This window comes from Schistocerca americana, chromosome 1 (genome assembly GCF_021461395.2).
Source record: "Schistocerca americana isolate TAMUIC-IGC-003095 chromosome 1, iqSchAmer2.1, whole genome shotgun sequence".
Taxonomy (NCBI): domain Eukaryota; kingdom Metazoa; phylum Arthropoda; class Insecta; order Orthoptera; family Acrididae; genus Schistocerca; species Schistocerca americana.
In genome coordinates this window covers 1001417181-1001443619 of record NC_060119.1, presented here as the reverse complement: position 1 = coordinate 1001443619, position 26439 = coordinate 1001417181, and the positions used below count along the sequence as shown (strand labels likewise).

General features: G+C 42.3%; 1 protein-coding gene across 1 annotated transcript in view; it reads left to right on the top strand.

Moving 5' to 3' along the window:
- Window positions 1-26439, top strand: part of LOC124595922 (lachesin-like) — a 1260474-nt gene that overhangs the window by 560740 nt on the left and 673295 nt on the right. The window lies entirely within an intron of this gene.

Here is a 26439-nt window from a genome sequence, read left to right as displayed (position 1 = left end):
TGCTTCGAGAAACACTGATAACTGTAAGCCTGCACTTCGATTTTATGCTCTGTAAATGGTGTCGTTATCAAACTTATGAGAGTGTCCTTTTTTTTTTTTGGGGGGGGGGGTTAATCAGTCTTCTGACTGGTTTGATGCAGCCCTCCAGGAATTCCTCACCTGTGCCATCCTCTTCATCTCAGAGTAGCACTTGAAACCTACGTCCTCATTTATCTGCCCGATATATTTCAATCCCTGTCTTCCTCAAATCGTCCCTGATGTCTTAAGAGATGTTCTATCATTCTGTCTTTTCTCCTTGTCAGTGTTTTCCACAAGTTCCTTTCCTCTCCGATTCTGCGCAGAACCTCCTCATTCCTTACCTTATCACTCAGCAGGCCGGAGTGGCCGAGGGGTTCTAGGCGCTACAGTCTGGATCCGCGCGACCACTACGGTTGCAGGTTCGAATCCTGCCTCGGGCATGGATGTGTCTGTTGTCCTTAGGTTAGTTAGGTTTAAGTAGTTCTAAGTTCTATGGGACTGATGACCTCAGCAGTTAAGTCCCATACTGCTCAGAGCCATTTGAACAAACCTTATCAGTGAAAGGGTCCTGTAGCCACCTTTCATTGCCAACTCTCGTAGAGGTCAAGTCGGCAAAGAGGTTTCCGCTACTTGGGAGAAATCCACCTGCGTTAGGTTGGTGGCGGAAATGGCATCCTGGGGTTTTCCGGTCCACGCGGAGCGTGGAAGAGGCTGGAGAAGCGGGAGGCAGTCTGCCGCCGGTACGGGAAGCGTACACAGCTGTGCTCCAGTTGAAGAAGGGTGAGTTGGACTGACCGCGTGGCGCGTTGTCACATAGAGAGGGGAGCTTTTAGCTTTTGGTCACGAATTTCGTCTTATAAAGATTTACTTGCTGGGTTGCAGCAGGGAATGCAAGGCTTTTGTAGACTTTCAGTTTGATTCCCAATGCAGTCTTGATTTTGATCCGTGAGAGGAACGCAGCACAAGGGAGTTGCATATGTTGAAGTGCCCTCGGTTCAGTGTGAGTGTTTATGTGCCTACAACTCTGTGTGTATACTTCTAATCTTTTCCGGATCTTGGTAATTCTTGTGTATTTGTGAATTTTCTTTGTCTCATGTGATTAAAATTTGGCCACGGTCCATAGAAATTGTCTCCGCGGACCGAGTGGGCACGCGAGTCTGTTAAGAAACGTATAGTATTTCACAAGCAATTGTACATAGTTAGCATGCAACAGCAGTCTATAGATGCACTACATCAATGTTTTAAGGAATAAATAATTTTGCCTTCACTCTTATCTTGTGTACCGATGTTACGTCGCCGTTACCTTCGCCATTTACCTTGTAGTTTTCCTTGTTGGCCCACCTATAGCGTTTCCATGTGCACAGGTGTAGTGATTAGGGTCCCTTTTTTTATCTGAAACAAATTCTCTGGAATAGATCGTGTTTTCACGAATCTTGCTGCAGGCTGCACTTACGCATGGGGTTCACGACCTATTTACTTTACTCAATATTTGATTCACGGGAAGAATGCCTGGATCATATTAATAACTACATCCCATTCTTTATCAATGACTTTACAATGAATGTTCTTTTGTGAGTTTTTCTTATTAATAAATTAAGTAATTTTCCGACTCAGTGCTACTTCTTCTTTGTCGTGTGGCTAGAGTTGGTGGCGACCCTATCTTTTATACTGATTTCAGTGTCAAGTAGCATTTTCTTATTCAAAGTGCGCGTGGCTCTTTTAGCTATCAGGATACATTCAAAGGGCGCTTCATGCTTCTTGCACATAGCGTCCTTTTATTCACGCTACTTACATCAGTCCATCTAATTTTCAAATTCAAATGGCTCTGGTAATATGTGACTTAACTTCTGAGGTCATCAGTCACCTAGAACTTAGAACTAATTAAACCTAACTAACCTAAGGACATCACTCACCTCCATGCACGAGGCAGGATTCGAACCTGCGATCGTAGCGGTCGCTCGGCTCCACACTGTAGCGCCTAGAATCGCACAGCCACTCCGGCTGGCTCTGATTTTCAACACCCGTCTGTAGCACCACATCTCAAATACTTCGATTCTCTTCTGTTTCGGTTTTCCCGCAGTCCGTGTTTCACTACCATACAATACTGTACTCCAGATGTACATTCTCAGAAATTTCTTCCTCAAATTAAGGCCTATGTTTGATACTAGTAAATTTCTCTTGGTTAGGAATGCCCCTTTCAGCTTTGCTAATCTGCTTTTGATGTCTTCCTTACTCCGTCCGCCACTCGTTATTTTACTACCTAGGTAGTAGAATTATTTAACTTCGTTTACTTCGTGACCATCAATCCTAATGTTAAATTTCTCACTCATCTCATTTCTCTATTGCTCATTAGTTTCGTCTTTTTTCGATTTACTCTCAATCCATATTCTGTACTCAAGGGATTATTCATTCCATTCAACAGATCACGTAACTCTTCTTCACTTTCACTCAGGACAGCAATGTCATCAGCGAATCGTGTCTTTGATATCCTTTCACCTTGAAATTTAATTCCACTCCTAAACCTTTCTTCTATTTCTATCATCGCTGCTTCTATGTACAGGCTGAATAGTAGGGGCTACAGATTGCATCCCTGTCTTACACCCTTTTCGTTCTTGGTCGTCCACTGTTATTATTCGCTCTTGGCTCTTGTACGTATTGTACTCTCCCTATAACTTACCTGTCTTTTTCTCAGAATTTAGAACATCTTGCACCATTTTACACTGTCGAACGCTATTTCGAGGTCGACAGATACTATGAACATGTCTTGATTTCTTTTTTGCTGTTGCTTCCATTATCAACCGCAATGACAGAATTGCCTCTCTTGTGCCTTTACCTTTTCTAAAGCCAAACTGATCGTCGTCCAGCAAATCCTCAATTTTCTTTTCCATTCTTCTGTATGTTATTCTTGTCAGCAACGTGGATGCATGAGCTGTTAAGCTGACTGTGTAATAATTCTCGCACTTGTCAGCTCTCGCAATCTTTGGAATTGTGTGGATGGAATTTTTCCGAAAGTCGGGTGCTATTTCGTGAGACTCATACATTCTATAGACCACCGTGATAGCGCGAATATTCTTTTTGTTGCCACTTCGCCCAATGATTTATTTTATATACTGTCCAGTCACTTCGATGTGACCACCTGTCAAATGCCTGAACAATCGTCTTTTCGAATAAAACCATTTTTTACACCAGGGAGGCGCAGGAAGAGAGCCAGTGAGGTTATGTAAAGTACTGACAGAGATGTGGAGCCACGCCGACTGTAGTGCTGTCGCTAGCTGTGCTAGGTTTGTTGGTTGGGGATCCATGACGAAAATAGCCCGATCGAGGTGGTTCTATAAATTCTCCACTGTGCTTAAACCTAGGGAATTTGTTGGCGAACAGCTAAATCATCCTAGTGTTCTTAACCATGAGTTTACATTAGGCTGTGTGACTCGTTGGATTATCCTGGTGGTAGATGTCATCGTGCCAGTGAAAACGCAAACTGCTTATAGGGGTGGTCATCCCCAAGGATATATATATATATATATATATATATATATATATATATATATATATATATATATACTGGTGGTGATCCATTGTGCCTTTCACAAAGACGATATCACACAGGGAATGCCACGAAAGCATTCCCCACACCATAACGACCCCTCCTCCGTGTTGGTCCCTTCCGATGTTTGTTGCAGGATGTGTGGTTTAAGACGTTTCACGCCGCATACGACAACGGCCATCTGTCCTATGCAGGATAAAACGTGATTCATCTATAAACGCCACGCCTCGCCACTCAATGGAAGTCCAATTGCCATGCTGACGTGGAAATTCCAATTTTCGTCACCGATGAACAGCAGTCAGCATGGGTTCATGAACCTGGCGGCTGGCGCAGAAGCCCATACCCAGCTATGTGCGCTGAACGATAGTTGACGAGACGCTGTTGGTAGCCACTTGCTTCATTTAAGCGGTCATTTGGTCAACAGTTGAATGTGTATTCGCCCATTCACATCTCTGCATCCGTCGTTCACCCCCTTCATCTGTGGCCCGTAGCGGGCAACAGTTGCTTCGACGCTGGTTTTGTATAGCACCATTTTACTACGCTCGGTATACTGTAATCACTGCGGCACGAGAACAGTTTACAAACTTAGCCGTTTCGGAAACGCCTCCAACCTTGGCCTGAAAGCCAGTAACAGTGCCCCATGTTCCCAAGACACAAGAACAGTACGCCAAATATGTCGTATGAGATCTCAGCAGATGACTTACTTCTTTGCATGTGCTCTAATCATAGAACTGCTTTCCGAGTACTGATTTATCTGATATATCACGCGTGACTACTGAAGGTAACGCCTAAATATGACCTGTTATGTACAGCCGTTATAAAGATGCTTCGCATGTGATGTATCCAACCGTTACCTTTTTAGCTTAAACATTGCGACCTTCTGTCTTTGAAAGGTTAGCCGTTTGTATTGCATCCTGTTTATGTTTGTCGATCTGCTTTTGCCTCATGGCTTTCTGCCTAGCTGTGATTGTATATATATAATTTTATTTGTAATTTCAACTGCGTGTCTTCAGTCACTTGAAATTTACCTTGTTGATTTTTAAGATTTCTTGTTTGGAGGCCTTCAGCCGTGAAATAATTGGGGTTTGAAACTAGTATTTGTAAAAGTTCGGCTATGGGCCGTTTTTACAATTTTGAATGAAACTGACCGACACATTATTTGGCCCTTTCCACGATTCTAATCACTCTGCTTTTGCCTCATGGCTTTCTGCCTAGCTGTGATTGTATATATATAATTTTATTTGTAATTTCAACTGCGTGTCTTCAGTCACTTGAAATTTACCTTGTTGATTTTTAAGATTTCTTGTTTGGAGGCCTTCAGCCGTGAAATAATTGGGGTTTGAAACTAGTAGTTGTAAAAGTTCGGCTATGGGCCGTTTTTACAATTTTGAATGAAACTGACCGACACATTATTTGGCCCTTTCCACGATTCTAATCACTTGTTCTGCCCATCGGGTTTAGCGGGCGTTTCAACATCATTTAAATTGTTTTTCCTTATTTTCGTTTCGATATTGATGAGAAACTTGCAGTAGGACACAATAATACTTCTACGTTCATAGAGGATTCTGACATCATCTTGCCTGTGTTTCAATTACTGGTTTATCTGTAGCTTACTCTCATTTGTACCTTACCAAGGCTCTACAATATTGTATCACATAGAACAGCAGTTAAGTTATTTTTAGCATTGGCATGTAGCAATCTGTGGCACTGCGTTTACTCTGCTACTCTCCCCCCTTTTTTTTCGAGTCATCAGTCTTCTGACTACGTTTACGTCGCCTGCATTGCTGTGCTCCAAACGTACATTCTCAGAAATTCCTTCCTCAAATTAAGGCTCGTTTTTGATAATAGTACACATGTCTTGGCCAGAAATGGCCTTTTTTCCAGTGCTAGTCAGCTTTTGATGTCCTCCTCGCTCCCAAGGTAGCAGAATTTCTCAACTTCATCTACTTCGTGATCACCAATCCTGACGTTAAATTTCTTGCTGTTCTCATTTATGCTACTTCTCATTACTTTCGTCTTGCTTCGATTTACTCTCACTTCATATTCTGTACTCATTAGATTTTTCATTCCATTGAGCAGATCCTGAACCTTTTTCCTTTTATTTCCATCGCTGCTTCTTCGATGCGCAGATTGGATACTAGGGGAGAAAGACTACATCCCTGTCTCACACCCTTTTTGATCCGAGCTCTTCGTTCTTGGTCGTCTATTTTTTCTATTCCCTCACTGTTCTTGTATACATTCTGTATTCCGCTTCTCTCCCTATAGTTTACCCTTATTTCTCTCAGAATTTCGAACATCTTACACCATTTGACATTGTCGAACGCTTTTCCCAGGTCGACAAATCCAAAGAATGTGTCTTCAATTTAGTTCAATCTTGCTTCCATTATCAACCACAACGTCAGAATTACTTTTCCTAAAACGAAACTAATCGTTATCTAACACATCCTCAGTTTTCTTTACTGTCCTTCTGTATATTGTTCTTGACAGCAGCTTGGATGCATGAGGTGTTAAGCTGATAGTGCTTTAATTCTCGCACTTGTCGGCTGTTGTAGTCTTCGGAATTCTGTGGTTGATATTGTTCCGAAAGGTAGATGGTATATAGCCAGATTCATATATACTATACAACAACGTGAACAGTTGTTTTGTTGCCACTGACGGAATGTTGTCTAGCACTTCTGCCTTATTTGGTCGTAAGTCTTTCAAAGCTCTTTAAAATTCTGATTCTCTGTTTCTATCTCTTCTGTATAGACTCCTATTTCTTCTTCTATCACGTCATCAGACATGTCTCCCCCCTCCACTCATAGAGGCCTTCGATGTACCCTTCCACCTACCTGCTCTCTCCTGTACATGTAACAGTGGAATTCCCATCGCATTATTAAGGTTACCAATCTTGCTTTTAATTTCACTGAAGGTTCTTTGACTTTTCTATATGCTGCGTCATTCCTTCCTACAATCATTTAATTTTCGACTTCTTCACATTTTTTCTGTAGTCATTTCGCCTTAGCTTCCCTACACTTTCTGTTTATTTCATTTCTAAGTGACTTGTATTTTTGTATTCCTGATTTTCCGTGAACATATTTGTTCTTCCTTCTCTCATCGATCAGCTGAAGTTTTTCTTTTGTTAGCCATGGTTACTCCGCAAGTATCTTCTTTGTACCTATGTTTATCTCTCCAAATTCTATGATTGCCGTATTTAGAGATATTCATTCCCCTTGAAGTGAACTGGGTATTGAGCTATTTCTATCGCACTGTCTATAGCCTCATTCCTTAGCGCTTGTGTATCCAACTTCTTTGCGTACTGATTTTTCCTGACTAATCTCTTAAACTTCAGCCTATTCTTCATCACTCTTAAATTGTTATCTGAGTCTATATCTGCTCTTGGGTACACCTTACAATCCAATATCTGATTTCAGAACCTCTGCCTAACCATGATCTAATCTAACTGCAATGATCTGTATCTCTTGGACTTTTTCAAGTATACCTCCTCCTCTTGTGATTCCTGAATAGAGTATTCGCTCTTACTAGCTGAAATATATTGCGGAACTCAGTTAGTCTTTCTAATTTTTCATTCCTTGTCCCAAACCCATATTCTCCTGTAACCATTTATTCTACTTCTTTCCCTACAAGTGCATTCCAATCCCCCATGATAATTATATTTTTATATCCCTCAACGTACTGAGTTACCCGTTCAATAATTTTATATCCTTTCCATATCTCTTCATCTTCGGCTTGCGCGTCTGTATGTATATCTGAACTATTGCTGTCCACGTTTCTTAGGTGTCGATTTTGATGAGAACAACACTATCTCTGAACTGTATACAGTAACTCGCTCTCTGCCCTGTCTCTCTGTTCATAACGAATACCACTCCCGTTATACCATGTTCTGCTGCTGCTGATATTACCTTACATTCATCTGACTAAAAATCCTTCATTCCATTTCACTTCACTCATCCCCACTATATCTCGACTGGGTCTTTGAATCTCGCTTTTCATATTTTAAAGTTTTCGTATCACATTCAAACTTCTACGTTTCCACGCCTCGACTCGTAGAGCATTACCCTTTCTTTGGTTATTCAATCTTTTGCTCATGTCACCTCTCCCTTGGAAATAATATCCCGGAGTTTCGAATGGGGGACTATTTCGGAATCTTTTGCCAATGGAGAGGCCATCATGACACTTTTGCAGTCAGGCCGCATGTTCTGTGGCTAAACTGTATGCATCTATAAAACGTGATTTCCATTGGCTTCTGCATCCTCACGCCGTTGATCATTGCTGATTATTCTGGCTGGGGGGGGGGGGGGGGGGGGGGGGGGAGTTTCCTCCTCAAGGGCAAGAGAGTTCCCTGACCCTCATTCCTCTATTCCTCTCCTCCACGCTCTTTGACAGAGCCGTTGGTAGAATGATGGCGACTTCTTATCCAGGAAGTCTTTCAGTCGCCATTGCTAAAGACTTTTATTTAAAATTTGAGCGTTGGAAGTGTTCGAACCCGGGATTGACGACGTTCTGATTAGTAATAAAACACGCTATCCCTAGACCACGGGCGTGCACTTGGGGATAGACATGGAAGGTAGAACGGCTGAAATAACGGTTAGTTTTTATAAAACGTATTACACAAATCAGTAGGTATTTTATTTACCGAAGAAAAATTAAAATAATTACGAATGACGAATTTATTCACTGAAACTTTAATTTTTTATTTTCCAAAACAATGTTCCACTGGTTTGGATTATGTCTCGATACATTCTCGTCGTTCACGCATGAAAAATGGCAGATGTTTCAAAATGAGTCTCTGCAAACATGTTGTATTCATCCAAGGAATTATTTCTCACAATGTCGGACGTGTTCAGAATTATTTGTAAATACCACTACTGGAACTTCAGTGGTGAGCTTATCACGTTATCCACAGACGTTAACCCGTTTGCAACATGGAGACACAATGTAAAGAATTTGTACTATCCTGTATCTGTACGAAGTACCCCGTATTTGCACCGTTTTGTGCCAGGTGGGACACGTGCCACACACATGTTGTGAAGAAATTCCTCGTGGTGGAAATGAATCTAAAGAAATAGAGGCTGGCGAAAGGAAATAATTGTGGCATAGAATCGCCTTACGCCCATGATTAAAAAGCTATTAACCATCATAGTATGAAGGCGTACTACTTGTTTACGGAGATAAGTACAAAACAAAGGTCAGACTCAATTCCCAGAAGTACGAGCATAACTTTTGTCATATAGTGTAATACCTTTCCCTTAGCATTAAATTGGCTGATGGTGAGGGAATTAAATCAAGCAATGAGACACTGAAATAAGTACACGACCTTTGCTGTTTGAAGAGCAAGATAACTGACAATGGCTGAAGTATTGTTGTGTTACAATGTTTAGCACCAACACTGGTTTGCTGCAGCTCCCCAGGCAGTTCTGCCCCTTGTGCAAGCTCTTCGTGTCTGCATAACTACTGCAACCTACATCGTTTCAACCTCTTTAATGTAGTCCAGTACTGGTCTCTCTCTCTCTCTCTCTCTCTCTCTCTCTCACTTTCTCTCTCTCTCTCTCTCTCTCTCTCTCTCTCTCCAGCTTTATCCCTACTATCCCCCCCCCCCCTCCCGCCCTCTATAATTTTCTGTTCCCAAACAGACAGTTCCTCGATATGTCAAGATGTGTCCTATCAACCACTTCTCCCCGATTCGATCACGTACCTCCATGTTAATTACTCGATCTATTCACGTTTCTTATGTCGGACTACATTTCAAACGCTTCTTGTCTCTCGTTATCTTCAAGGTTCCATTTCCATAAAAGTCTGCTCTCCAGAAAAACAGTTACACACCAGCTTCCTAACACTTAAATTTATATTCAGTGTTATCATTTTGCCCTTCTTCAGGAAAGCCTTTTTATTTTCAGCCCGCATTTTACATTCTATCTTCTTTGGCCAGCGACAATTGGTTTGCTGCTCACACAAGAAAACTCATCAACTACTTTTAGTGTCCCATTTTCTAATCTCACTTCTTCAGCACCATCTGATTTTTATTCTACTACATTCAATTACTTTTGTTTTACTTTTGCTGATGTTCGATCCTGTAAAGTCTTTTCAAGACGCTATCGGTTCTGTTCACCTGCTTTTCGAATTCCTTTGCCGTCTCTGACAGAATAATGTCACGTCGAATCCCCGTAGTATTAATTTCTTTTCCAGAAACTGAAATTCCTTTCCTAAATTTATCCTTCGTCTCCTTTACTGTTTATTCAGTGTAGAGATGGAATAAAATGTGGATAGGTTGCAACCCTGCCTCAATGTCTTCTCAGTTACTATTTCATTTTCATGCTCCTCGAGTCTCATTACAGTACTCGGTTTCCGCTGAAGTAGTAGATAAATTTTCGCTCTATGTACTTCACCCCTGCTATCTTCAGAATATCAAAGCGTATGTTATCAGTATCTAAGGCTTTCTCTAGATGTAGAAGTTCTATAAATGGAGTGTCTATCTTTCAAGCTGTATGGTCAGTACCGCTTCGCTTGTTCCTGCAGTTCTCCAGTATGCAAATTGACCTTTCCCTGGGTTGGCTTCCACCAGTTTTTCGATGCTTCTTTTTCCGGTCGTAACTGACTAAACTGATAGTTGGGTAATAGCCACACCAGATAGCACTGGCTTCTGAAATTTTGCACAGGGCAACCTCTACATCTTTTGACGCAATAACTGGAAATGCTTGAAACAGTGTGATTTTGTGTAGTTAAAGCTACGTGAAACAGTATGACTCTATGCAGGGAATGGTTGTGTGAGTCTGTGCGCATGTTCTTTTGTTGGGAAACGAAGCAGCATCGTGTAAAGCTCCGCATTGTCGGACAAATGTCCCACAGCTGTCATCTTCACACTACTCGTAAATTACTCGCGCTAACCCCACTCTCACTCCAGACTCATTTCTCCCTCCACACCACTCAAAAAATCGTGGAATGCACACGAGACCAGGCAACAGCAGCGGGCATGCTTTCCAACATTCATTCGTCGCGCTTCGTGCGAACTGCCAGGCCCCTAGCGGGTAGGCAGCCGTGCGCTACGCTCCGCCGTCTGTCTGTGCACCCGGCACACGTCCCACCGCGACAAAAGAGCGGCGCGCCGGGCCACCAGTTTATTGCAGCAGGTCGGCGTGCCCTGCGCTTCCGCCCCCCTCTTCCTCCCCAATGCCCCGCCGGGCCAGCCGCCTCACCAAAGCCCCACATTCGCCGGCCAACCGCCCGTGCACCGTGATAATGCACATTACAGTCGGACGGGTCGCCCTCCCCACACCCCCGCCCCACTCACCCCCTGCTATTATCATATTCATGCCAACCGGCCGGCTTAACAACCGACCTCTGCACAGAGCTGCTTAAATTAATATCTGATTAGCGGATTTCCATAAAGATCAAGAGCGCGGTTTCACGGGCTATCCCGTCAACAGAGGGAGATGAGCGCCCAAATGGGAAATATTTTATGAGTGTACGCTAACACGGTCTCTGCCCTACCTACCGAAATCGGCACACCGGCTGGTGAAACCTGAAGCTTCTCTAAGACACGATACGTTACGAGTAGCTAACACACAGAACATCAACAGGAATAATGGCAACGACGGAATGATTTGTACGCTAAGCAAAATAACGTTTATTGTGAAGAATATTCTTTCTTCCTTAAGGTAAAATGTGCGCAATTTGCCATTGTTTGGAACTATCTGTTTGTTATGAGCCAGTTTTCAGTGTGTTAAGCCATCATTAAAAATTTGGTCCCACGTCTTAGGAAAACACAAACAGAAGAAAAACAAGATTAAAATAATCATGACAGAGAAAACTTACAGACAAATGAGGGCAAATATTGATGTGCTGAATACATTTCTCATGGAAGTAAATGTGTTTTATTATTTGGGAAATACAATAATAGAGAATTAGTAAACTGGATATTAAAACAAAAGTTACAATGACCATTAGCAGTGCCTGCAGAAATAAAATTTGTCAACAAGCAAATAGAATGTGTTGCGCCACGGTTTCATTTGGCGTGGCATAGTTAACGTGCGACGTCATCATATCGTGACGCAAGAAGAATCAGGGAAACAGGTGACTGGCGAGAAAATGCCAGAGTTGATGCTGCGGAAATCTTCACCCGGCCCACATGAAATGCTAAGTTGCTATATATTCACGCTACACCCAGAGCGTTAATACTACGCTCAGACTGAAACCACCGAGGTGGTAGTGACCTGACTGAGGACCTGTCAAGACTCACGCCTTGTTTCTATTATGACTTAGTGAAGTAAAAAAAACGATGTCCTTTCGGGGCAATGATGGACCGAGACAGCTTAAATACTTCCCACTTTAGCTAAGCTGTGTCAGGCACCACACGCAGCCATCTACGAGAGGAAGTCTACTACTGTTTTTGGTAATTAAACGTGGCAATAAGTTTGATGAATTATTGAAGCTGTATATCCCCTGATACCCAATTAGCTGGAACACTTGGTCTCACTTGCTAATTTGTTGTCTTGAACGTCGCTGGTGGAGGACTCCGATTTGTCTAGCGTGGTTCTCTAAAAAGAACATTTATAGAAGGTAGCAATGGAACCCTACAGTCCAGAAGACAGAAAAATCTGGTAAAAAATTAATTACATTGTTCGAAAAACACATCAAAATGCGAGGTAGCCTGTTACAATAGAAAAGCGGTTACGCCACCCATAATGGAATAGAATTTGGCGTGGAAATATCTTGCTACAGTTCAAGACAAAACAAGTGACTAAACATAAACGAGCATCTAAATAACTTGTCCATTTCCTATTTGGAGAGAGAGCGAGTTCACTGAGAGTTGTGTTGAACTGATTAGTAGCCAAGACAACTGAGACGACTGAAGATAAGGCAGGGGCGGCACAAATTACGTGTAATGAAAGCATGTTCAGCTTTGTCTTGGGTACCGATCGGGGTGCCAACGGTTAATCATTATCAAATCACAACCGAAATACTCGCACTATGTTACTGATCAAAGATGCAGAAACACGAACTTAGTGGTCCGTGGATGCTACCAAGAATAGGAAGAGTATATACAGACATGACACTGGTGACAGCATCCGTGCTAGTGATGATAACGACATGCTTCAACCAAGTCCTGCGACCGACAGAGATGACGACCCCTCGACAATTTTGTTAATACGGAAACGGCACCGTAAGAATACACCAGCAGGAAGAGGATTCTATATCCACTCTAATATGAATATCAGTTACAATTTTGTCTGGACACCGGAATTATGTCTCATACCTCATACAAAACAATACTGCAATGTCTTTGTTGTTGCGAATTACGGTGCAATGTTCCTTCGGAAATGCGCGCGGTGACTATAGCCGTTAAGAAACACATGACATGTATTCGCGGTTGCGAATATGCATGATCGTGAGCTGTATAATGGAATAACCACAATGAAAACTTGTACCAGACCGGGACTTGAACCTAAATTTCTCGCTTACCGAGAGCGATCGCCTTACCATTAGGCTATCAGAGCACGACTCACGGCCATGCCCAAACTTTCATATGTTGTCACCCATTTGCCTGCAATGCAGGACGTGAATCTGCAACAGTACGCGTCTCAGAGCCAGTTCGTAAGGGATACAAATATCTACTACAAGAAAGTAAACAATAAAACACATGCCGGAAGAGATCCGCAACAGATTCACGAAAGCATAGAAAACGTTATGCATCTCACCAAACAGGAAGAGCCGATGACGCTTACTACAGCATTAAGATATCTAGTACAGTATAAGCATTCAAAATGGGATTATATGACTTTTCCCGTACCTGATTTCGTAGACAGACTCCATCTCAGAGTGAATAATCTGCAAAAGAAGTGGAAAAACTAGGGGAGTTATTGAAGCAGGTCCTCTGCCAGAAGAAATTAATCATTCTCCTTAGATACGTTGTACAAGCACTTTGCGATGACGCTTGTTCGTATAGCATTCGATTACAGGCGATTAGGGCAAGACTATGAATACATACCTGTCACCCTTAATGGTTATAAGATAGGACACCTTAACGCTGAGAGAAACGTCAGCGTATTGCATGAGGCTATAAGAGTGGCAGAAGAGTAGTTGTTAGATATGTTGTGCCTCCAAGAGCCGTATACGTAGGCAGGAAAGAACCCCAGTATGCTAATAACTGGGCAACGTCCTATGGCAGCAAAACTAGTACTTAACAAGGCCATAACAGTGACACAAATATGACAACACTGTTCAAAACACGTAATCTCTCTGGAAATGTTAACCAGAAGGGAGAGTTGCATTCTGGTTTCCATGTATTTTCAATTTAATGATGACATCTACGAGTATCTGCTAAGACTGAAGGATATTAGTCACCTAGGACATACAAAGCCTCCTGTGTACTCCACTGGTGTAAATGCGAAGTCAGTACCGTGGCGTAGCCGGCTGATTGATGACAGTGGAAGACAACTAGATAAAGCCATTACAGAACTTAACCTACGGTACTGAACGCACCTGACAATCCGCCAAATATTGACATCACTTTAACAAATACGGTAGCGGCGCACCGTGTGAAAGGTTGGAAGGTTGCGAGTGGAATGACATCGAGTGCCCATACTATCATACACTACACCATCACTGGAAGATACTTACAAAATGCCACAGAAAACGTGCGCAGAAGGCTCAAATATAAGATCACGGACGGTAACTCCAAAGATCTAAAAAGAGTGTTTCAGTGTTAGGAAGTATTTTGCTGGGTAATAACGTACACGTTAAAACACGAGAACTGACAGTGGCTCTACATAGAGCAATGGAAGCAGCGATACCTGTCAGTAGAGTTAATTCTAAAGGAGTACCTTGTTTCTGGACCGAAACGCTGTAGAAATTAAGTGCGAAACATTAAGAGCCCGGAAGCTACACCAGAGCAGCATGACCCGAGAAGGAGTCAGAAGTCTGCAGAGTTACAGGTATGTTAAACAACGTTTCAAGGAAGCGTTGTAGAGAACAAAAATGGAACATTTGAAGTAATTTGTGGAGGCCACCTTAGAAACCGATCCCTAGAACGCATCATATAAAATAGTCTGTGCGAAAATACGATCGCCAACAGTGTTATCCAAGCCTAACTGGAATGATGAGACGGTAACAGAAAGTTGGCAGCAGCCATCTGCCTTGATAATGGAAACACTACTTCCTGATGATGGAGAAGAAGGCGAGAGGGGTGATCAGCGTAGATTACGTCAGCAGCTCGTGGTCTAGCAGCTAGTGTTGTTGCCTATAGATGAGTGGATCCTGGGTTCGATTCCCGACCGGGTTGGGGATTTTCTCTCCCAGGGGACTGGTTTTATGTCTTGTCCTCCACCCCACAAACCAAACATCGTCAGCGTTGGTTACGGGAAATGTTGTGGGAAGAATATAGAAACAATAAACTTGTGTAGCTCTTTGTACAAGAAGAAATTAGGCAAATAATTGTAAGGAAAAGATCTCCAGGACAGAACCCCTGCCAAGCTAATACAAGCCTTATGTTACCAATTAGATAGTTACTTGTACGATGTGTACAATAGGTGTCTCTTGCAAGGATAGGTCCCTGCACCGTGGAAGAACACTGAAGTGGTGGCTCTGAGCACTATGGGACTTAACTACTGTCGTCATCAGTCCCCTAGAACTTAGAACTACTTAAACCTAACCAACCTAAGGACATCACACACATCCATGCCCGAGGCAGGATTCGAACCTGCGACCGTAGCAGTCGCGCGGTTCCGGACTGCGCGCCTAGAACCGCTAGACCACCGCGGCCGGCACTGAAGTGGTAATAATTGCTAAAGGGCATGATAAAGATCCAATGATAACCAAATCCTCTAGACTAGTTTGTCTTTGGAGCGTCCTCGGCAAGATATATGAAAGACATTAAGTAAAATATCAAAAGACCACAGCCAACTGCAAGGGTTGAGCTCTTACTAGTACAGGTGTAGAAGAGGCAAGTCAACTGAAAACGTGCGCTCTAGCGATGATAATTGGTGTTGCTGGCGCGTTCGATAACCTGTGGTGGCCTTCTTTCTTGGGTCGCCTTAGGGATTTGGCGTTTCCAGAAGAGCTGTATAATTGCCTGACAGATTATTGGCACAGGCGACATGTTTCTTTAACATATCCAGGAAAGAAAATAATGAAGACAAAACAAAGGGCTGCCTGCAGGGGTCAGCGTGTGGTCTGGAATTTTTGGTATGTAACATTGGATTCCATACTACAAACGTTAAATGACGGCGGTAACAAAAAGGGGATAATGGCATTTTGAGATGATGTGTTGTTCTTTGTAAGTGGTGACTGCGGAAGGATTATAGAAAACGAATGTAGTGCTGCCCTCGACGAAGTTGAGGACTGTTGTCAGAATGTGAAATTGACACTAGCACCTCACAAAACAACGTACCTCCTGCTGAAAAGGTGTGTAGTAAGAAACCCTAAAATAAAATTAATTGATGTAGCGATTATGAGAAGCGCAGTAACGATATAGCTATGGGTATTTCTGGACGAAAGTCGTAACTTTGAACATCATGTAGAGTAAGCGTGCAGATAAGCTACAAACATGATGAATTAAATTATAATCATTGCGAAAAGGCAATTTCGGCTTCTCTTGAAGACAATCAGAATATGCCGGTAATCTGTATTAGCATCAGTCTTAGGATATGGTGCGAGCGTTTGGGTTCATATATTGCAGCTAGTGAAGCCAGCCTTAGTAGGGGGAACAGTTCAAAAAGACATGCTACTAAGACTAATGGGCACCTACTACACTGCCCCGAATTATGATTTGTTAGTAATTCTAGACATATGCCCAATGGACAATAACAGGTCGCATATTACAACTATGGCAACATAAATGGGTCAGTTCAGGCACAAGCAGGAGAACATACGAAGTTCTCCGTAACATCTGGGAGAGATTAAAAATGAGATTTCTTAACCCATCGAGTGAACTGATACGTTATCCCATTCGCCATGGCCCTTACACCCTGCATCTACACAAAATAATAAGACACCTGAATGATAGTTACGCCTGCGGCAATATCGGAACTCCAGAATACACATTGTAGGACTGCTCGCTCTGTGAAGATGCAACGGGTAATGGACGCCACTTATAAACGATACTGGATCACAAAGCAGCATTCAGGTGCGAATCGACCTGGGGAATCCTGGACGATACTGCAGCCACAGTATTCAAGAAGGATAAAGAAGACTTCACGAGGCATTCAACCATAACCATCATGCTGCCGCCCAAACTCGACACAACATACTGTGCAGATGGAGAGAAGATAACTGAGGTCATCGACCACCCATTAAAATACCGTCCCAAGAATCTACAATGCGTTGGTTCAAGTGATAATGGAAGTGTGGACTTCAAGAAGGAACAGTGATGGGTGAAATTACTTGCTATAGTGAAAACGCTGCTGACGTGCTGCCTGATGCCCAAAGAATCCAGCAACTGCTGACCGGGGTAGTGTGAGGGCGGATCCAGTAGCGGAGACAACCATCTACAAGTTACATGCACCAAAATAAATGAACAAACAGAGAACAGATTGTGTAGTGTTTGTAGTAGATTTGTAGCTAAGTAACTGGTTAAGGGTTCAACATAATTTTGTGGTAGAATAAGGGGTTGTTGTATTTTACATCAATAAATATATAATTAAGTATCAGAAATAAATAATTAAAACATAATTTATTACTATCCCAGGAAATATGATTTTTATGACCTATTTAACTTTTCGGATAAAAGGTTGTCATTATGATGAATAAATAAAAATATCTGTTATATTATTGCGATAAATCAGACTTGTCTACATGTGCTCATACATACATTACGTGTATTCCTGTAAAGGGAGCAAGTGCGAATTCATTTCATGTATTTCATAACGTCTGTAGTCTCCACAGTGCCTACATGTGTGTCCGAAGGACATTGCCTCGTAATTCTTAATAACACAGGTACTGTAATATCGTATTTGTCCGCCGTCACTGGGCAAGCGACTTGCAATTAAAATATATCCCTTGTACTGGAGTATAATATATAATGGATGTACGAGTGCAGGTTGTAGGCACATGGTTGACGACATAAGAATGTTTGAGTGTGGCTGTGAGATGTGATCGGATGGCTTAATGGTAAGGCGGCCGCTCGCGCTAAGTGGGAAATCCGGTTTCGATTCTCGGTCTGGCACAAATTTTCTTTGTAGTCATTCCGTTATACAGTTGATGTTTATCTATAATCGCAACTGCGAATGTATTTCGTGCATTTCTTAGCTCAAATGTTGCAGGCACCCTGTTTTGTATAATTTATTTTAACTGCTCGCATATGATTGATGATTTTCAAGGTAGTTTGAAAATACAGTTTTATGCAACATCACAACACAGAAAAGTTAATTTCCACACGAGACAGCAACAACTGAAATGGTCATCTTTGACTAGCGGTAAGTACAAATCAAAGTCCTTAGAAACATGAGTCCAGTAATCACACACTAAATGGTTCAAATGGCTCTAAGCACTATGGGAATTAACATCGGAGGACATCAGTCCCCTAGAACTTAGAACTACTTAAACCTAACTGACCTAAGGACATCACACACATCCATGCCCAAGGCAGTTTTCGAACCTGCGACCGTAGCAATAGTGCCGGACTGAAGCACCTAGAACCGCTCAGCCGCAGCGGCCGGCACTAACCATGTACACAGTCAACGTTCACAGAAGCACTGATTCAGAGAAGAGTGCTGGGTGCTGGGTGCTGTTGGGCGCTGTCAAGCTGCGGTGCAGTGTAAACTAGGCGGGAACGCTCCAACAGATGGGGCACCGAAGGCGGCCTGAACAAAGTGGCCTGCTTGCTGCAGATTGGGCGATGGCTTACGTACACAAAAGTTAGAAGAGTCGTCGCGGTCGTTTGATGCCCGATACCACCACCGGGGTTGCAACTGCACGCGCTGTCTACGAATGATGTGGTGCGTTTGGTGGCGTCTGCTAAAAGCTAGTCAACAGATTTTTTTGTAATCAGTATTATTCGACCACGATGTTATTGCAACTGGGAATGAAGGCTGACTGGTTTGATGCGGCCCGCCACGAATTCCTTTCCTGTGCTAAACTCTTCATCTCAGAGTAGCACTTGCAACCTACATCCTCAATTATTTGCTTGACGTATTCCAATCTCTGTCATCCTCTACAGTTTTTGCCCTCTACAGCTCCCTCTAGTACCATGGAAGTCGATCCCTCATGTCTTAGCAAATATCCTATCATCCTGTCCCTTCTCCTTATCAGTGTTTTCCACATATTCCTTTCCTCTCCGATTCTGCGTAGAACCTCCTCATTCTTTACCTTATCAGTCCACCTAATTTTCAACATTCGTCTATAGCACCACATCTCAAATGCTTCGATTCTCTTCTGTTCCGGTTTTCCCACAGTCCATGTTTCACTACCATACAATGCTGTACTCCAGACGTACATCCTCAGAAATTTCTTCCTCAAATTAAGGCCGGTATTTGATATTAGCAGACTTCTCTTGGCCAGAAATGCCTTTTTTGCCATAGCGAGTCTGCTTTTGATGTCCTCCTTGCTCCGTCCGTCATTGGTTATTTTACTGCTAGGGAATTCCTTAACTTCGTGACCATCAATCCTGATGTTAAGTTTCTCGCTGTTCTCATTTCTACTACTTCTCATTACCTTCGTCTTTCTCCGATTTACTCTCACATCATACTGTGTACTCATTAGACTGTTCATTCCGTTCAGCAGATCATTTAATTCTTCTTCACTTTCACTCAGGATAGCAATGTCATCAGCGAATCGTATCATTGATATCCTTTCACCTTGTATTTTAATTCCACTCCTGAACCTTTCTTTTATTTCCATCATTGCTTCCTCGATGTACAGATTGAAGAGTAGGGGCGAAAGGCTACAGCCTTGTCTTACACCCTTCTTAATATGAGAACTTCGTTCTTGATCGTCCACTCTTATTATTCTCTCTTGGTTGTTGTACATATTGTATATGACCCGTCTCTCCCTATAGCTTACCCCCACTTTTTCCAGAATCTCGAACAGCTTGCACCATTTTATATTGTCGAACGCTTTTTCCAGGTCGACAAATCCTATGAAAGTGTTTTGATTTTTCTTTAGCCTTGCTTCCATTATTAGCCGTAACGTCAGAATTGCCTCTCTCGTCCCTTTACTTTTTCTAAAGCCAAACTGATCGTCACCTAGCGCATACTCAATTTTCTTTTCCATTCTTCTGTATATTATTCTTGTAAGCAGCTTCGATGCAAGAGCTGTTAAGCTGATTGTGCGATAATTCTCGCACTTGTCAGCTCTTGCTGTCTTCGGAATTGTGTGGACGATGCTTTTCCGAAAGTCAGATGGTATATCGCCAGACTCATATATTCGACACACCAACGTGAATAGTCGTTTTGTTGCCACTTTCCCCAATGACTTTAGAAATTCTGATGGAATATTATCTATCCCTTCTGCCTTATTTGACCGTAAGTCCTCCAAAGCTCTTTTAAATTCCGATTCTAATACTGGATCCCCTATCTCTTCTAAATCGACTTCTGTTTCTTCTTCTATCACATCAGACAAATATTCACCCTCATAGAGGCTTTCAATGTATTCTTTCCACCTATCTGCTCTCTCCTGTGCATTTAACAGTGGAATTCCCGTTGCACTCTTAATGTTACCACCGTTGCTTTTAATGTCACCAAGGGTTGTTTTGACTTTCCTGTATGCTGAGTCTGTCCTTCCGACAATCATATCTTTTTCGATGTCTTCACATTTTTCCTGCAGCTATTTCGTCTTAGCTTCCCTGCCCTTCCTATTTATTACATTCCTCAGCGACTTGTATTTTTGTATTCCTGATTTTCCCGGATCATGTTTGTACTTCCTCCGTTCATCAATCAACTGAAGTATTTCTTCTGTTACCCATGGTTTCTTCGCAGCTACCTTCTTTGTACCAATGTTTTCCTTCCCAACTTCTGTGATGGCCCTTTTTAGAGATGTCCATTCCTCTTCAACTGTACTGCCTACTGCGCTATTCCTTATTGCTGTATCTATAGCGTTAGAGAACTTCGAACGTATCTCGTCATTCCTTAGTACTTCCTTATCCCACTTCTTTGCGTATTGATTCTTCCTGACTAATGTCTTGAACTTCAGCCTACTCTTCATCACTACTATATTGTGATCTGAGTCTATATCTGCTCCTGGGTACGCCTTACAATCCAGTATCTGATTTCGGAATCTCTGTCTGACCATGATGTAATCTAATTGAAATCTTCCCGTATCTCCCGGCCTTTTCCAAGTATACCTCCTCCTCTTGTGATTCTTGAACAGGGTATTCGCTATTACTAGCTGAAACTTGTTACAGAACTCAATTAGTCTTTCTCCTCTTTCATTCCTTGTCCCAAGCCCATATTCTCCTGTAACCTTTTCTTCTACTCCTTCCCCTACAACTGCATTCCAGTCGCCCATGACTATTAGATTTTCATCCCCCTTTACATACTGCATTACCCTTTCAATATCCTCATACACTTTCTCTATCTGTTCATCTTTAGCTGGCGACGTCGGCATGTATACCTGACTATCGTTGTCGGTGTTGGTGTGCTGTCAATTCTGATTAGAACAACCCGGTCACTGAACTGTTCACAGTAACACACCCTCTGCCCTACCTTCCTATTCATAACGAATCCTACACCTGTTATACCATTTTCTGCTGCTGTTGATATTACCCGATACTCATCTGACCAGAAATGCTTGTCTTCCTTCCACTTCACTTCACTGACCCCTACTATATCTAGATTGAGCCTTTGCATTTCCCTTTTCAGATTCTCTAGTTTCCCTACCACGTTCAAGCTTCTGACATTCCACGCCCCGACTCGTAGAACGTTACCCTTTCGTAGATTATTCAATCTTTTTCTCATGGTAACCTCCCCCTTGGCAGTCCCCTCCCGGGGATCCGAATGGGGGACTATTCCGGAATCTTTTGCCAATGGAGAGATCGTCATGACACTTCTTCAATTACAGGCCACATGTCGTGTGGATACACGTTACGTGTCTTTAATGCAATGGTTTCCATTGCCTTCTGCATCCTCATGTCGTTGATCATTGCTGATTCTTCCGACTTTAGGGGCAATTTCCCACCCCTAGGACAAGAGTGCCCTGAACCTCTATTCGCTCCTCCGCCCTCTTTGACAAGGCCGTTGGCAGAATGAGGCTGACTTCTTATGCCGGAAGTCTTCGGCCGCGAATGCTGATTATTTATCAAAATTTAGGCAGTGGCGGGGATCGAACCCGGGATCGAAGACGTTTTGATTATGAATCGAAGACGCTACCCCTAGACCACGGGTGTCTATTATGAAACACTTACATATCTCGAAATACTTGACAGTGCCATGCTTTCTCCCTAGCCAGCAATGCACTTATTTACTGTAAAGTCAGCGTGTGTACCTTATAACGATCACGGGAGGCCAAGTGCAATAATATCGTGTGAGATAGTTCTGTGTCATAACATACGATACATTAGTGAGCCACGTTAACGTCTGAGACGGGAGGAGCGCCTGAGGGTCAAGTGCACGCAACCTGCAGGACGGAGAAATACTAAACAGAGAGGCGGCAGTTCTGAGAAGGGTGATATGGTGCAGTGTCCCTCCAGCGCGAAGTAGCCGTGGCTTGAATTTCTAAGTAAAGGTGAGGCCTTGCTTTATGGTTTCTTGCCATAGTGCAAAATATCAGGAGTAATTAAGTCTGGATTCGGAAAATTACCGACCCCAAAAGAACACAGTCCTCTAACTAGGCAAGCTGAAGTACATATCTAAATTGCTGGGGAAAATTGGTTTGATACCATTTATTTCACAATTAATTACATTGTATTTCGTAGTAATAATTAGGCCAACCTATGTCATTGATTTTGTAATTTTATGAGCATTCCGAATCAGCAATCAGAAATGCGAATTATCACTTATTTAACCACTCAGTGTTTGTCAGGGAGCTAGTTACAACTGAAGTCTGTCCTTCTACACGCCTGCTCTACAGTCGTCCTGACATTTGCCTAGCTGTCGCTGCTAGACGCTGGCTTACTGGCTGTGGGACTACCAGCCGTGCCTGTGTCAGTATGCATCTGACTCTGTGCCTTCCAAGCGCAGGGCTACCTATCGGCTGACTTCCATCTGCTCCAGGCCGCCTCCTTGGCGGTGCAAAGTTCTCGCCTGGACTAAGTAGCTGCGGAGCTGCCATCTCATGTGCGGGTGAACTCAGCTGCTACTTCACCACTGCAAGCCGCGGTCGCTGCCGTCCACCCTGGCGTCAACTGTTCGTCTCTGAACACTCTGGTGCCTCCCGCACTGAGCTGTATATCAGAGCTTTCCACCGCCACGTATCGCCCTGCCGTAGACCTTGCCTCGGTATTTTCTAACCGCCTTGCTGCTGGCGCTGAACGCACCTCGCTCCGGCCTGCTTATACGATAGCCAACAGGGCCTTCGAAGACTGGGATTTTGTATCAGCACCCTCGCCGCATACCATGGCCAACGTCTGTGCCAACACAACTGCTGTATACCAACGAATAAACGTATGACAATGTTACCCCCTTGATTTAGCAGAAGACAGCCACCTGGTTGTTGTCCACCACCTTGCTGCAATCAAGCGTAACGTGTAGAGCTGAAAGCCATCCTGAGAACTAGTAAAGCGACACTTCAATCCACCGCAGAGGTCAAGGTACTCGAGGCCCCTACAGTTAAAACAGTAACAAGAAACAAATACATTGTAAGATTTATTTGCTGCATTTTAAATTATGGTTAGGTAGGATAGCCTCTCTGAAACAGTTAAAAGCAATAAAATGGAAGCAGTACAGTTATAAGTATAGAGAAAAACATACTAGACAGAGAGAAAGGCTAAAAGAAATTAAAGACAATAGGGGATTGATTAACATGGTAGTAAATTAATGGGACAAATAATTGGACGTAATAGCTTCATAAAAACACATCTTAGGAGGGAAAATTCCTGAGAAACACCGAGAAGGAGTCGAAGCGTTATCAGTGTTTGATGACGTCATCGTCAGGTAATAGCTAACAAGCATCCACAAAGATACTTCAGTAGTATGGAAATAAACTGAAACTGAAAACGGAAGACACTGCCAATTGAATAATTGTAGTTGTATCAGCAGGCATTAATAATCGTATCTAGAGTACTTGACGAGAGTCACATATCGGACCTTGTCAAACTAGTTTCCCCTCAGCAATCAGTCGCTCTTGCCTTACTTTGTGTAGTGTGGTACGGATGTAGAGCAAATGCAGAAGTTAACAACGCAACCACTTTGTAAATTGCAACAGCATCACACGGAGATAAAACAGCACTACGTCTACGTCTATGTTCCGCAAACCACTGCGAAGTGCATGGCAGAGTGTATTTCCCATTGTACCAGTTGTTTAGGCATTGTTCCTGTTCTATTTCCGATAGAGGCTGAGAAGAATGATTCCCTAAACGTCTCTGTATGCCCTATAATTAGTCCAGTTTTTCTTCTCTGTCCGTATGGAAGCGATACGTTGGAGATTGCAGTCTTTTTTTCTAGATGTCTCACTTACAGCTGGTTCTTCCAACTCTGTAACCAGGCTTTCGCGGGAGGTGATAAATCCTGGAGAGACGGTGCACATTTTCAAAATAATGTATGTGAAGTTCCATGGTGCATCTTAAGTAAATTTTTCTTGTAGAACTAAACACGCCAGTTGACTATGACAAATAGTTTTTTAATTTTTTTCAATGTAACATTTAAACATAATATTTGACGATGAAAACATTTTTACATTTCTCCGTCTATCACTTATGCTATGGGTGATATGCCGCATCCTATAAAACCGCAAAACTTCTCTTTTTTAAATGAAAATATGTACATAAATAATTATAAATACATTTTGGTTGAAAATTTGTTGTGGGGTGGACAATAAACGTTGCAGGATTAACAATAGTCCTCTTAATGATATTTTATTTATATAACTAAGTAGTTCACTGGTTTAGATAACAAGTTCACTTATTGACAGTTGAAAACATTAAAACCAAGACACATAATCCATACGTTTTAGTTAACTCACTCTCTGTTTGCTAGTGAGATATTAAATCAGTAACAGAAGTAAATTTTACAAACTTTGATTAGGTGTTTTACTCAAAAAATTAAAAACATTATTTCATTTACAAATTTGGGTTACTCATTTTGTCAGTATCCAGCGAACAAATTTTAAATATCTAACTAATATACATATTCGGCAATGGTGATTAATACTGTGCAGTGATCTTCGTAAGGCTGTGTGAACACCCTATATCTGAATGTTAAGTAATTTGATGAAAAATACAAACGAAACAGAAATATTTCCACACATTTAAAACTATCATTGGATTTGTGTGGCAATTGTCACTAAAGAAAACATGACTGCATCTGTACCGGATTTTATTGCGGCATGTATCACGATTTGTAGGGGAGAGACGCTGCAGCCTATAAATTCATGACATTCATAGCCAAGATGGCTGTACTAGAATGAAAATACACAACTTCTGAAACGTTTTGAAATATTTGGCTATTTAGCGTAGACTAAGGATTAATGGTGACCCTGAAAAGGTCTTGAAGAGCTATTTCTAGACTTAACTAGGTTATTCCTCCATAGTTTAAGTAAAAATAAATACTTTTAATATGGCCTGGTGTCCTCTGAGCAACTGCAGTGCTGATGCGCTCACACTCGCCTATGTTTTCTGAATCTGTGAGAGGTAAGCAGTCTATACCACATGCGGCGCCTCCTCCCGGCTTTACCCTACTATGTCAGTTCGTTTCTCAAAAGCTCCGTGACGCTCTTCCTCGGATCAAACAAACATGTGAAGATTTGTGCTACCCTTCTTTGTAGAGGATTAATATCTCTTGTTTGTCCTATGTGGCAAGGATCCGACACACTTGACCAATATTCTAAGATTGCCCTCACTATTGTTTTGCAAGCAGCCTTCTTTGTACACTGATTGCATTTTCCTAGCATCCTGACAGTGAACCGATGTCTGCCACATGCTGTACCTGCGTCTTAGACTGTGTGATCGTCCCATTTGATTCCTACAAATTGTTACAGCCATGTATCTGTATGAGTTGACCGACTCCAACTGTGACTCATTGTTTCTGTAGTCGTAGGATACCACTTTCTTTGTTGATTGAAGTGCACAGTTTTACATTTCTGAACATTTAAAGCTAGGTACCAATCTTTGCATCATTTTGAAATCTTTTCAAGATCTGACTGACTGGTTATTCAACTTTTTCAGATACTATTTCGTTATAGGTAACTGCATAATCTGTGAAAATCTTAGGTTAATGTCAACATTGTCTGCAACATCATTAACATACAACTCAAACATGTTTCCGTGGGGCACACATGAAGTTACGTGTGACGATCACTCTCAATCAAGATAAGATGCTGCGCTTTCCCTACCAAGAAATTCCCAATCCTGTTACAATCTTCACTTCATGCCCCATATGATCATACTTTCGATAATAAGTTGGTCATCCCATCCGCACACTTCTAACAAAAATCACCAATTGATACCAGTTCACAGCACAAGATGTACACAGATAATCCATACGTATTATTTTCCTATGTGCTTGGAATCTTAGCATCAACGGAGGTGACATTTTTGATTAAATATATTGAAACAACTAACAATCAATAAAGGGAAGAACCTTACGATTGGCGATTCGGACGGCATCTGGCTATCCTTTACTACTAACATTGCCAAATACAGATTAACATGCCGATCCTTTGAAGACACGAGATATGGACCGGAAAAAAAGAAAGAAGGAGGAATGAACGCTAAATATAACGTCCAGTCTACGATGATCAGAGGCTAAACTGGAGCCCACACCGATTAGATGCTTGCTAAGTTTTCTGCTGAGTTC